Here is a 13,181-nt window from a genome sequence, read left to right as displayed (position 1 = left end):
ACACGAAGGCCCGCAGAGGACATGCAGGTGACCCTAGGGAGAGAAGAGCCGGTACTCTATTGAAAGGGACAGAACTACTCCACTCCAGCCCTGTGGCAGTGCAAGTCCAGTTTTGTCTAAACTTTTTTTTTTTCCATCAGAAGCTAGAAATTCTGATTTCTTACTGATATCTCTTTGTTTTAAAATGTTGGCATGTATTTTAAAACCACTCTGTGGGCCAGTTTGTGACCCCCTGCTTTTGTGCCTGGAACCTCACCTCATTTTGTAGTGTTGCAAACTTCTATTCATCTGTTCTCAGGACACAAATCAAATGTCCCTTCTCTAATCCTCATCTAAATTAATAGCTCACTAGTTTAAACTTCTGTAAATTAAGAGAGTTTATGCTGCCAATGACTCAACAAAGAACTAGCAAAAATGGTATGTTAAATGGTATGTTATGGATAAGCCAACCCAGGCATTGGATGGAGAAAACGAGCACAGAAATGGATAAAAATATATTAATTGTCTTAATTATTTAATATAAAAGTAACTATTTTAAAAAATGCTAAAACCAAAATGCTCAAAGACAAGATGTCCAGGACTGCTTTGGTTTTCTTCAGGTAACTATGGTAGTCATGAGAATGGAAACAGAATAATTGTTGATTTTGTTCAAAAGATATAGATAAGTAAAAGTAAGCAACTAAAAAGACAAAATCTATAACTTCAAAACTAATGGAAGAAAAATGAAGAAAATAAATTATATATGCAGTGGAAGATGAAAAAGAAGATGGAAAAATCAAGAAAAAGGGTGAACAGAAAACAAAATAAAATAGTACACATAAGTTCAAATACATTAGTATTTATAATAGATGCAAATAGATCAGAGTCTTCTATTAAAATATAGAGTTTATCAAAGTGGGTTTTAAAAAATTCAGCTATAATTTATGAGATAAACTTAATACAAACTATATTAAAAAGGTGAAAATACAAGGATCAAAAGAGACGCATCATGAATATACTAACCTAAAAAAGTTGATACAGCAATATTAGTATCAGTCAAAAACAGAAATTTAAGGCAAGGACATAAATAGTGAAACAGAATGATTTTAAATGATGATAAAATGAACATTCCATCAAGAAGGTAGAATAATAGGCCGGGCACGTGGCTCATGTTTGTAAGGACTCCCAGCACTTTGGGAGGCTGAGGGGGGACGATAGCTTGAGGTCAAGAGTTTGAGACCAGCCTGGTCAATATAGTGAGACTCTCATCTCTACAAAAAATTTAAAAAAAAGGTAGAATCATGAACTTATACACTTCTAATAACATAGCCTTGAGCAACCAAGTACAAATTGATTTAGAGGAGAAATGGACAAATCTGCAATCACACTGGATTATATATATCCGTATCTATATCTACATCCATCTATCTGTCTTCTATCTATCAATCAGAAACAGAACTAAATGTGCCAAAGGTTAATGAGGATTAGCAAATCTGAACACAATTGACAAGGTTGATCTGTATAGATTATTACACACATATGTACATAAAATCTCCTATGCAATATTAAAGAATATGCATTCTTTTTAAGTTTACATTGAATGTTTATAAAAACTGACCATGAAAAAAGTCATAGCACAAGGGAATATCTACAATTTAAAAAAATTGAATTCAAAGAAGGTAGAATCTCTAAACAATGCAGTTAGATTAAAAACAAAACAGTTTTTAAAATCTATTTTTTAAAAAAGTGCTTTGATATATTTGGAAGTAACAGCATAAAAATTGAGGTCCAGCTTTTAATTCTTTCCCAATGTGTACCAATACCATTTATGGATTAAAAATGTTACCTTTTTATGTGAACTATTTCCACGTGTATTTGGGTATTGTATTGAACTCTGTGTTACACCCTATCAGGAAAACAGTACCAAATTAGCCTTGAAGCTCTGTGATATGTTTTAATGGGCTAATTTCACCATATTATTCTTTGTAAGAATTTTCTGGAATGTGTATTTTTCCTGATTACTTTAAATATTATCTTGTAAAGTTTCAGAAAAAAATTAATTGAATTTTAAAGTTGACTGCGTGAGATTTTTCTATCAGTTTAGGAATAATTGCTATTTTTGCAATGCTGAACCTAACCTTCCTATTCAAGAACAAGACTTGTCTTTCAATGCGTTTAAGTCATTTTTGTTCCTTAGTGGCATGTAAATGGTTTTCTTATATAGGTCTTGTGTATTTCTTGTTAACTTATTTTTAGATATTTTAATTTTTTGGTTGCTGTTATTACTGGCCTCTTCCCTTTTATTGCATTTTTCTTCTTCTTCTTCTTTTTTTTTTTTTTTTTTTTTGCATTTAGACAAACAGGAACTAATGTCTGTTGTTTTTAACCAGGCACATTATTGAATTCTCTAATTGTTTATGGTCTCTTTCAGTTGGTTCTCTTAGATGTTCCTGTCTTAACTCTTATTTCTTGCTCTTCCCTCACTGCATTAACTCATTGCCTCCAGGAAACAATGGTTAAAGAAGTCAAATAGTAGTGGTGCTGGCAGGATCTTTCTTTTGCTCCTTATTTTAGTGAGAATGCTTCTACCCTTTCACCACTAAACACTCCCCTTCCCAGTTAATCAATAACAAACAAACAAAAAAAGGCAGCATTAAAAATCAGACAATATAATTTTGACCAATTAAGACTAAATTATCTGTTATATCCATACATATAAATACTGTAAATTCATCTGATAAACTTAATTTTCAGATTAGATCAAAAAACCAAACTAAATACTTAATACAAAAGACATATTCAAAAAAAGTAATTCAAAGAGGTTAAAAAGGCAGACAAGAAAATAGAAAGTAAATGCTAAGCAATAAAAGATGGAGTTATGATATTAATATCAGACCCTCAAGGCAAAAGTATTAATGAGACGCTGAAGTGTATTTTAAGAATAATAAAAGGGAAAATCCACAAATGGATGTGACTGTTTTAAAATGTATGCAATAAATACCAAAATGAGAAGCCAAAGCTGGCATCAGGCTCTACCATCTTTGTGAGGTGTGTATACCCTATACCATGATCAGAGAAAACAAAACCAAACCACAAAGCTTCGTCTTAGATAAACCACAAAATATAAGAACAATGAGTTTCCTCAAGAAATAAAGCCATGAGGCCCTTTCCTGTAAGTTTCTGACCCCATGGGAGACCAGCTTTATCTCTGACATCTAAAGATATACAGTAATTCCTGCAGATATGATAATCATGTGAGGGAGAACATCCTTTCACCACCAAGGAGAAAAATGAACACACTGTAACTTCCTGAGCATTTTTTATTGCTTTGAATATTGGCTCCTTCCTCTATTCAGGAAACTCAGTTTTTCTGAAGGCTGAGCTCCCCTGAAAACATTACAAATAAAAATATTGTTCTTAATGATCAAATTTTTCTTTGAATTTTAACTTTTTTCTAAGAAATAGGATTTTGCTCTATTGTCCAGGCTGGAGTATAGTTGCAGGATCATGGTTCTCTGCAGCCCTGACCTCTTGGGCTCAAGCAATCCTTCCTCCTCAGCCTCCCTAGTAGTTGGAGACCACAAGTACATGCCACCGTGCCCAACTAATTTTTTAAAAATTATTTTTTGTAGACATGGGGTCCTACTACATTGCCCAGGTTGGTCTTGAACTTTTAGCCTCAAGCAATCCTCCCACCTAGGCCTCCCAAAGTGCTGGGATTGCAGGCATGCGCCACCACACTCAGCCCAATTTTTTTTTTATTGTAACATCAAAGTATATAAAGCATGAAAAGTAGAAAATGTAAGGAGAAATGGACAAAAACAGGATGATGATGCAATACGAACTCACCTTTTTTGACCCATGACAAATTGGGGAGATAAAAATAAATAAAGATGCATACCATTGGAAAAAGAGCATTATAGTGATATTCAAAAATATACTTTTGTTACTTCTCAACTTCATCATTGTTGATTGCCCATAAGAAAGATGAAGATATTGAAGGACTTCAACTGCTTTCTCCCACTAACTCCACATTTTTAGTTGTTTGTATTGCTATTGTTGAATAAGTTAAATATTGCTAAATTATTTAAATTTGGCATTGCCTTTATAACCCTATTTTGCACACATCTATTTACTGCTCATCGCTAATCCCTTGGCATGGACTCTCCAGTCATTTCTTACCTGATTATCAAGCAGCATCCTTTTTTGCAAGAAGCACTTGTAGGTCCTCTCTCCTCTAAGTTCTCAACAGTTTGTAGGTCCTCTCTCCTCTAAGTTCTCAACAGTTTGACAGTCTCCATCTAAGGATACTGTAGTTGTTGAGAGTGTAGGGTTGGTAGAGAGGCTGCTTAGGTTTGAATCTAGCTTTGCCACTCACTATGTGACCTTGAGCAAGTAACTTTGCTTGAATTTCTTTATTCTTAAAACAGGGCAGTCTATATGTGCTCTTGTTTGTTGGCCCAGTCTATTTCAGCCCCAGATTCACTCTCAGCCCTGCCCTACCCCATTCTATACCCCAGAGGGAAGGCTGACCTCTGCTCTTGGCATCATCTGGACTGGTTGACCCACTGGCTTCCAACCGGGTTTGCCCAATGGGAAGCACCTGCAGCAAATCAGAGGGTGGGAGGAGAGAAGTGGGCAATATTTCCCTGATTTCTCCCCACTTCAGGTGCCTGTCTTGGGGAGTAACAGTACCCCTTGTGAGGATGGTTCTTGGAGGTGACCACTTCTTCAAGGATCCAGTGCTCCTTGGATGCTGATAACACATTAATGGTATTCCACTGCTCCTCTTCCCTGGATACCTCACCAGGCCTTCTTCCTTGAACCCTGACTAACTTTCTAAGCATTGCCTTTATTAAAGTTTCTTCATTTGAAGTATTTGGGGCAAACTGTGTTACCTGTTAGAATCCTTATTGACACAGTACTCAGGGTCAGGAATGACCTTAAAAATAGAATTCTGATAAACCCTGATTTCTCAAGGTTGCTTAATACCCTAGGCAAATTCATGGATGACCTCTATTCTTGAGAACACACAACACTTAGCAGTAGGTATGTGATGTGGCATCATTGTCTCTTGAATGGTCATCCTAGTGGTGTGAGATGGAGAGCCAGCAGAGGACAAGGCTTTGGAAAGTCACCAGACTGTTGTACCCCTGATATTGTCACAATGATGACGACACGTTTCAGGTGGTATAAGTTACTTGACTGTGCCACAGAGCTTGTGTAAAGAAAAATATTAATATATTGCTTTATCTTCAATTCAAGACAAAAGTAGAGAACCAGAAAGGTTCTATGGAGGCCTTAAGAGAATCCCTTATTGCCTATAGCTGCAGCACAGACATGAATAAGGATTAGACCTAAAATTGAATTACGTGGTTGCAGAATTACAACTCCAGTTAAACGCACAACTTTCAGAAATCTCTTGTGTTAAAGTTAGAACCTAGGATGAGAACAAATGAGATTCTGAGACTTAAGATAGAGACATTTGTGCAGACACAATTGTGTACAGTAGTTGCTTACCATTTGCTGAGCAGGTAAATGCCCACTGATGACTATTAACTGAGAGATACTCGAGTCTGAGTTCACCAGGTCCCATTTCTTTCTACCTATTTGACCTGGGAGAATCGTATCCTGAATCTTTCTCTGCTCTAGCCTCCCCACTTGTGCCTGGGTGACTATAGGTCCAAGTTTCATATCCATAAGTCTCAAATTCAGAAGGCTCCAAAAACCTTATCATTTTTGTTAATTCGGCACAGACACATTTGGTGGCAAAAACTGACCTCAATTGATATGAGTTATGTATAGAATTAATTTGTCCAACATAGTGTGAATACTCATAGACTTCACTGCAAAAATTAACATATTTGAATATAGGGGGCTTCTTCAGGACTTGTGAATTTTATGTCTTATATAGCACATCTATCTCATTCCCTTTCTAAAAGCTGGAAAAAAAAATGAAATTCGAGAAACATTTGGCTCCAAGGTTTTTGAATATGGAATTGTTTACCAATAATAGTACCTAACTTATTGGGTGGTTGTGTGGACTCAATGAATTAATACATGTAAGGCTCTAGTGACAGGCACACAGTAAATAATAAATGTTCACTTTTTAAGTGAATACTTTTTAAGTATTATAAAACCTTTCCCCCGCTGATATTGTGGGAGTGAGAACTGTTTAACTCCTTTACCATCTTATTTGAGACTGCTTATATCATTGAGAACTTGGCATGAAGGCTGGGTAAAGTGGGTTGTGCCTGTTTTCTGTTGCTAGAGGGGCAGGGAAGAAAAGGAGAATTGATCAGGACTTGGTTTGTGAATCTGATCTTTGCTTTCACTATTCCAAGTTGGATTAAAGCCCTGGCCAGAGTTTACTACAACTATCTTGAGGTCTTGTCCAAGGCTGAGGGAGATACCCAGCTTGGGGTGGAGCCTGGAAACTGGTTTGCACAGAGACAAGATGCACTTCTGCCTCTTCACGTGTGTCTCCTCAACTGCTGTTCCTACTTCCAAAAAATAGGTGAAACTTGTGGGCCGAACCCACAACATTATCATTTGCTGGGAGAGAGTAGCACTGCAACTGGGGTCGTTTGTGTTGCTTCTCACCCTGGGCCTCTCACACCATCAGTGGAGCTTATTCTATTTCTCTTCTGTTCATATTTTTTTGTTTTTGATCTTCTGTTTTGCAAGATACATATATTTTGTTGGCTATAATTAGCTCTAGGTGATTGTGAATAGACTGCGTTTTGTCTGCAGCTTCGTTCTCAGCTAGGAAAAACAACAACAAAAGACACAAATAGTGAGCTCTGGATATTTTTTTTTTACTGATTCTGGAGAGACACTGGTGGGTTTTTATGTTTGTTTTCTTTGGCTTTGGATGCCTTTAGTCTTATTCCTGCTTTGGAAGTATTACACATATCTATGTTATGCATAGGCCCAGCAGCATGGACTTCCCCTTCCCAAGGCTAATCTGGCTGCCACTATTGCTGAGTGTCAAACCTATCTACAGCACAGGACAATACTAAGCTCCTAGTATGGCTCCATTCTTTAGGGGAATGAGCGAGACACACTGGTAAATTGAACATGTTGGCTTCTTACCATTATGGAGGGGGAAGCTATCCTTACAAGAGTCACATTCTGGATAGAGATCATGCTTCTCATAATGTGAGCAGAAGCCGTGTCTCTTCGTTTGTTTGATGAATACTGGTTTTTTTTTTTTTTTGAGGTGGAGTCTTGCTCTGTCACTCAGGCTGGAGTGCAGTGGCACAATCTCGGCTCACTGAAACCTCTGCCTCCCGAGTTCAAACGATTCTCTTGCCTTAGCCTCCTGAGTAGCTGGGATTACAGGCGTGCGCCACCACGTCCAGCTAATTTTTGTATTTTTACTAGATATGGGGTTTCACCATGTTGGTCAGGCTGGTCTCAGACTCCTGACCTTGTGATCTGCCTGTCTCAGCCTCCCAAAATGCTAGGATTACAGGCGTAAGCCACCGCGCCTGGCCCTGATTTATTTTTTATGTCTTATTTTACCTAAAATTTATGTTTCTTTAGTTGTGCTGGGAGAGAATCTGTGATGGTTTCACTCTGCCAACTTACTCTGAAAATCTCATCTACTGCATTATCTGTTACGGTAAGAAGGCACGTTGCCCTAGAGGGCAGTTCATAGGAATTCGTGGATAAGTGTAATTAGACACAGGGTAGTTAAATGTGTGTGTGTGTGTGTGTGTGTGTGTGCGCGTGCAGAAGGAAGATGGAAGAAGTCCACTGATTTGAGCCCTGCTAAGTGGCACAGCAACTTTACCCAACTAAGATGCACCGATCATTCCCATTTATACTACTCATTTTTCTTGAGCACCTACTATGAGCTGGGGATCTGCAGATAGAGCAGAAGGATGAAAGAAACATAAATTCCTAATTTTATTTCTATTGGAAAAAATAAACAGGCAATAAACAAATATATACATCATGTAGCTTATTAGAAAATGTAAGAGCTATGGAGAGAAATAAATCAGGGAAGGCTGAGAAGCTTCCTCATGGACAGGGGGAGGTTGCAATTTGCCCTACTTGGGAAAGTCCTCACTGAGAAGCTGATAGTTGAGAAGATTTAAGAAATAGAAGGAAGCAAATCATGCACATTTCTAGGGAGAAGAACATTCCAGGCAGAGAGAATAACAAGGTAACATTTTCTTTCTCCTCCTTTCTTCTGGATATAGCAGAAAAAAAATCCCTTTAATGATCTGAGCTGTTCAGAAAATTGTTTCAATTCTTCACTTTACTATCCATGTATTATATAGCCTGAAGGGGCTGCATACTTTAGAGCAATTATTTATAATAAAAATTTTAGTATGTCTTTTGGCTATACAAGAATGAGTGTGCATAAATCAGTAACTGTCAATACATGTTCTGATAGCTTTAACTTGGTACTTATTTTTCAGTTACCACCTGCAGGTGGTTGGTTTGAAGCCCAGGCAGAGGAGCAGAGCGGTCCTCTGCAGAGACATGCTTTGTGAGCTTGCAGAAGATCTGCCAGATTCTTTCAAGCAAAAGTGTGTTGCTCTTTTCTGTTTGTATCTTGGTCCCTCTTTTAATGGCCAAATGGTGGTCCAGATTTGAATTGTGATTTCTTCTCTAGTCTTTGCAATGATCTACTTTAGAAAGCAGAGGAAGATAATCTAAAAAGAAATATAAACTTTTGCTCCAGTGGTTTGGATGGTTTTACCAGCTGATATCAATCTGAAAGTAAATTATTCTCTGGAGAATATATGCATGTTGCTTTTTTTGAGAAAGGATTTAATAAATAACTTTCAACCTATGCCTGGTTCTTCTTGAAAAAGACATGAATAATACAGTACTTAGAATTTAAAATAATGACCTAAAAATAGCTGAGAGACTGTACTCCCATTTGGGAAAAAATCACTATAATATTATTTTTTTTCGAATCTCATTCTGAGCATTACATAAAGCAAAACCAATTCACAATAACTCAGTATATTCTGAAGCGAAATCTCTAGTCATTTCCAGCTCCAGACCCTGGAGATCTCATTATATTGACATCCAAAACAGACCTGCCCCAAGCTGTTTGCAAGTGAGTTAAACAAGCAGCACAGAGATAGCCATGCAGATATATTCACTAGTTGCTGGTACATATATTCACATGTACAAATACATCCCATGCACCTCACTTTATGGAATACATATATTTTTGAAAAATTGTATTCTAATTTGATTGTATCGTAAAGGTTTTACACCATTGATTCTCACAGGGCACACTCCTCGACCAAGTTTCTCAGAATCATTGGTCTTTGTGGAAATTCTAGGTTACACTCCAGCCCTATTCTATTATATCCTTTGAAGCAGAATGTGTCTTCTCCTTCCAAACCCCTGGTTTCCACTGAGGATAAGAATCTCCACTCTAAGGAATTACTGTTCTTGTTTGGAGAATGTGACGGATCACAGAAATGTTGGCATGAACACAAGGTTGAAAACTATAGTGAGGCTTCCTTCTCTGTAGTTTTACAGAATCTGGTCTGAACTTCAATCTTAAGGCACTTACCACAAGACAGTGTAATTTTTTGTTCCACATGTATAGACCCTACCTACTAGGAGCATCTTGAAGACAGATTGGCAATTGCTCACTTTGTAATACCATTTACATAGCAACTGCTTAACAAATATTTATCAAGTAGATGAATGAATAATTTTGAAGGTATTACATTTTGGCTGGGCGTGGTGGCTCATGCCTGTAATCTGAGCACTTTGGGAGGCTGAGGCAGGTGGATCACCTGAGATCAGGAGTTCGAGACCAGCCTGGCCAACAGAGTGAAACGCCATTTCTACCAAAAATACAAAAATTAGCCGGACATGGTGGCACACGCCTGTAGTCCCAGCTACTCGGGAGGCTGAGGCAGGAGAATCACTTGAATCCAGGGGGAGGAGGTTGCAGTGAGCAGAGGTCATGCCACTGCACTCCAGCCTGGGTGACAGAGTGAAACTCCATCTCAAAAAAACAAAACAAAACAAAACAAAACAAAACACTGCATTTTGAGAAACCAAAGATTAGCTTGAGCCTTAAGGGATTTAAAATTAATTAGCAGAATTAAGCATACTTATGTACAGAGGAAAAACAAATCTTGGGTTAAAACACATCAGTTTTCTAAGGAGAATAAATCCTACTACATGAGACACCATTTTAATTTGCTGAGCACCTTGATGTATTTGCATATGCAAATATGAGGCTGAGCTGATTTTGAGATTAAAACCTGGAAGGAATTGAATTGCTCCACCAAATAGAATTTTTAAAAAATGGGAGTTTCTAGTAGGTGTTCCAGAAGGGAAGGGGGAGGAATTGAGGATGACAGATGGGGATGGGTGAGAGCAGAAAGAGAGAAACCAACGAAGTAAAGATGGGAGCTGCAAAGTGTGAAATGGCCTGTGACACCCCCGATATAAATCCCTAGATTTTAATATTATGTTACTCTTTTTGAATTGCTATGAAGTAGACCCTTGCTGTGTCTTCTCAGTTATTTAGTAATGACTGTTCAATCCAGATCTGTGACTACAAGGTATACACGCTCATTTGATATACAATATATGTACATATTTCTGAATCAATATGGTACAAAATAGCAAATGACTAGGCATTTTTATAACTGTGATATAAATCTCTTCTGTTTTTGAAACTTTTGGTAAAGTTTGTCATTTACACAAAAGCTTATGTGAGTGGGGTTTATTTGCTTATTTGGTTGGTTTTGTTTTGTAGACATCAGGAAAGGGGCTGAATTCCACTTCTGGATTGACCAGAGGCAGAATTAGAATAGCAGCGTAATAGAAACAGCATGCATAGGAGAGGAAGATGACCCACATCTGAATTAAGTCCACAGAAGAAGGGTTTCAGAACCAGAGATGTCTGTGAGCACAGAATTCCCCCAGGAATTGATTGGAATCTTGTGGTATGTCAAGGACTGGCAGGAGTGGGGTTTGAGACACACTCGGATAGATCTTAGTGGGTAGATAGGATCTAGCTGACATCTGAGTTATGATATACGAAAAGAAGAAATTGAAATTACAATACAATATATTATAAGTGGCAGATAAATGGCAGATAGATAAATAGTAGAGAAGTTCAAAGTCAGGGAAGCCATTTGAGCTGAGGCAGATGGAAAGGTTGCTTGAAGGAGTTAGGACTCAATGTGAATCTTGTGAAAGAAAAGATTTCTGATAAGGGATTCTTATTCGTAATTTTTATTATGCTAACCCTCTTTTATTTTCTCATAAATATTTATTTGGCTTCTAGACTATGTCAGGCAGTATGCTAGACTGTCCAGATATAGAGATCATTAAGACGTAATCTTTGTCCCCAAGGAACACAAAACCTAAGGGCAAAAGTGATTGCGTAAGCAAGTAATGATACTATCTTACAATAGAATGAGTCCCATACTGATATATGAGCAAAATCCTATGAAAGAACACACATGGGGATAATGCTTTCTGCTTGGGTTATTTTAGGGAGGATTTCACCAAGAACTTGATCTATGAACTGGGTCTTGGGTGATGCATGGACTATGACTCATTAGAGAATAAGAAAGGGTATTTTAATCAAAAGGAATCACGTGAGCAAATCTAGGAGACTTGAAGCATGTGGGTTGGTAAAATATGGCAAAGTCCAATGTGGCTGAAGAACAGGGAGAGTGTTAGGAGAAGACAAGGAGCTGAAAAGTTTGGCATTATTTATAGGTAGCAAGGAGTCATCACAGGTTTCTTAGTTGGAAAGCATAGTTGAATTCGTTTTGGAGAAATGATTGAATGGGGACAATGACAACAAAAGAAGATAATTTAATGGCTACCATTTGCCTGTATTTACTTGCTAAGTACATTCTAAATATTTGACACATATTAACTACTCACAGCAATGCTAAGAGGTAGATCCTATTTTTTTTTAACTTTTATTTTAAGTTCAGGGGTATGTGTGCAGGTTCGTTATATAGGTAAACTCCTGTCATGGAGGTTTGTTGTACAGATTATTTTGGCATCCAGGTACTAAGCCTAGTACCCAGTAGTTATTTTTTCTTCTCCTTTCCTTCCTCTCACCCTCCACCTTCAAGTAGGCCCCAGTGTCTGTTGTTCCCCACTTTGTGTCCATGAGTTGTCATCATTTAGCTTCTACTTATAAGTGAGAACACGCACTATTAGGTTTTCTTTTCCTGCATTAGTTTGCTAAGGATAATGGCCTCCTGCTCCATCCATGTTCCTGCAAAGGACATGATCTCATTCTGTTTGTATGGCTGCATAGTATTCTATGGTGTAAATGTACCACCTTTTCTTTATCCAAGATACATATTTTTATTAATCTCATTTTATAGATGAGAGAACTGCTATACTGGTTCTGTAGCAAATAAGTGGTGGACTCAGGTTGGATTTCATCCTGTCTGATCACAGAATATGTACTCTTAAATGCTACAGTGAACTGCTTCTTAAAATTATGAAACCAAGGCAAAAGTTTAAGATGGAGATTATGAGATTTTAAACTAGAAAATTATATACAAGAATGGTAAAATGGGGATGGAGCCCAAAACCACTGCAGGGAGTGTGGGGGGAAGAGGTGACAAAGATGAATCAGTTTTCTTGTTTGGGTTGCCAGAATATCAGGAATATATTAACCCAAAGAGACACACCACTTTACTAAGAAAGATGAAAAATACAGCCTTTCAATATGTCATGGTCTTTATGCCCTCAACAAGTATCTAACCAAATGGTGGCATTGATACTACTATTTTAGTATGTATGGATAACCTCAAATTTGTGGAAAGAATACAAGGCTGATGTTACAAACTGTTGAATTAAATTTAAGTATGTGGTACATGATGCCAAAAATTCAAGTAGAAAGGAAAGATTCAGTTAATCAATCAATCACTCCATGGTTTGGTGTCACCTAATGAGAACATCTGGAAGATCGAACGAATTTCACTTTTAATATAGTTTCTCTGCCATTATGTAGCTGCCATATTTAAGAAATGAGGCCAACCTCAGAGATATGTATGCAAAGAAGCAGGCAATAATAGCATCTGTGTCTGTTTCTGGAATGTAAAAACTTTCTTAGCCCCTGGCATGTGCATATAGATTGCTGAATTTCATGAAATAAGAAAAATAATAATGCTTCATATTGGTATAATGCTTTACATAGTTTCAACACTTTCCCAGAAAAAAAA

This window comes from Pan troglodytes, chromosome 5 (genome assembly GCF_028858775.2).
Source record: "Pan troglodytes isolate AG18354 chromosome 5, NHGRI_mPanTro3-v2.0_pri, whole genome shotgun sequence".
In the NCBI taxonomy this organism is placed as follows: domain Eukaryota; kingdom Metazoa; phylum Chordata; class Mammalia; order Primates; family Hominidae; genus Pan; species Pan troglodytes.
This window is presented reverse-complemented; position numbering follows the sequence as displayed.